Consider the following 2,020-nt stretch of genomic DNA (forward strand, 5'->3'; position numbering starts at 1 on the left):
CATGGAGCGGAGCTGCCAATCGCGGACTTAATGTGAAACCAGAATGAGACGCAAGCTATGGTCGAATTTATTCAACATATCTGGGCAAACAAGTTACACTAATTTATCGACATTGAGTCCAACTAAATAACAACTCCACGACCACAGAGCTACATATATTTTTCAACCACTTGGAATCTGGTTTCTGTGAATAAAATAAGAAAGGTTTCTGTATAGAACCCAAATCAGAAATATCCCATGGCTAGCCATCTTCCCACCAGACTTCGGTGAGCCAAGCATTGTCACCTGGCCGTCCTCCTGAGCAGATGCTGCTGGGATCGCATGTGGCAGTGATCCCTCCCTCTGTGTGTGTGTGTGGGGGGGCACGGGGCTCCCCACCAGCTCTCCGTGGGCTTATTGAACCAGCACTCCCCTGGGCCAGCACGGGCTGTGCACTGTGCAAACGCTGACCATGGGAGACAATGTGGCTCTTGAAAATGTAAAGTGACATCTGCTAGAGGGGTAATCCTCAGGGCCTGGGCCAAACCACACATTTTTTACACATGCATCTTGCTCTGCTAATAATCTGCAGTTTTACTCAAGAACTGCAGTAAGTAGACAGAAACCATGCCTACGCCCCCTCCCTCTCTCAGCCGGCCTTTCCTTCCGCTACTTCTGCAGTGAAGTGATATGGCTGCCTTCGTTGCATCTGGGCTGCAGTGGAAGTGGCAGGCGGGGCACGCTGCAGCCTTGGCAGGCTGGTGACAGAGACCATTTTGCGCCTGGGGGGTCCTAGCCCCACCTACCCAATGTTAGGCCTTTAAGTGTGCCAAGTGCTTCTGACAGTCCTAGCCCACATGGTTCCAAATGTATTAAAACACATCCTCATCCCAATTTAAATCTGTTGCTGCAAAAAATTTTTGAGAAGATATTTATAATCTGGCTTTTGAGATTAACTGGCTATAAATAAGCTTTCCACTTATTACTGGCAATGATTTCATGGCAACCTTGGCATATGTGAGGCTCTAACCTACTGACTGTCTTTACGGTGCACGCAAGCGTGTGGACACTAAACCAGCAAGAGATGAAGTCAGCAGAGTCGCTCCGTGCAGACTTTTAATTAAGCCTTTGTTTTTACTTCGTAGCTTGCTTGTAGCATTTTGTGGGTAATAATTTCCCACCACAGGCATTTGGCCTCCTACATTCACTGGTTAGTGGATCAAACCATTTAACCTTGTCCTTGAGCAAATGTTTGCGGTGGGGCCCACAACTCAGTCTCATATTCTGCATGTAAGAATCGAGGCCACTACTATCTCCATTTTACAGACGAGGACTCTGAGGCCCTGAAAGTTTAGGGAACACAGGTGCGTGACAAGACTGGACCTGAAACCCAGGGCGTTTAGTGCTGGAGTCCAAGGTCTCAACCGCGTCCTCCTACTGCCTCTAGGTGAGACAGCTCCCCCTGCCCCAGGAGACGGCCAAAGTTAATGTAAAACGACACAATGACCATTCATCTCAGAATATGCTTGGTCACTAGTGTCATTTCCTGCAGACGGTTGACTAAATTCAGCAGCTGAGACGATGCCCGGGCATGACCCACCGCCAGGCTGCAGCTCCCCCTAAGACAGCTGTCCAGCCGGCCCCGTGGTCTGGGATGAAGAAAGCCAGTCCCCAGAGACACCGTGGCGAGCACGTGCCGGACACAGACAGGCATAGCGCGGCCCCCGCAAGGGTCCGAAGGAGGCCATGCCCTAGACCTGGGGGAGGCGAGGAGAGCGATGGCAGCAGGGTGGCTGTTACCAGGGGAGCCAGCGACAGGGCAGGCAGGAGACGGGAAGCCACAAAGTGGCGAGTTGGCCTGAGACTCATGTTCTGGAATCATCGCCTGGGCTGCAGGGCGGGAGCAGGTGCAGGGACAGAAGAGGCCAGGAGGCCGCGGTGGTGGCAATAGGGAGCACCGAGCTGGCCCAGGGCCAGGTCCCGGGAAGGAGGAGGGGACCGGCGCAGTGGCGAGGGCTGGCGGAGGATGCAGGGAGGAGAG

This window comes from Galeopterus variegatus, unplaced genomic scaffold (assembly GCF_000696425.1).
Source record: "Galeopterus variegatus unplaced genomic scaffold, G_variegatus-3.0.2 Scaffold3571, whole genome shotgun sequence".
NCBI lineage: Eukaryota > Metazoa > Chordata > Mammalia > Dermoptera > Cynocephalidae > Galeopterus > Galeopterus variegatus.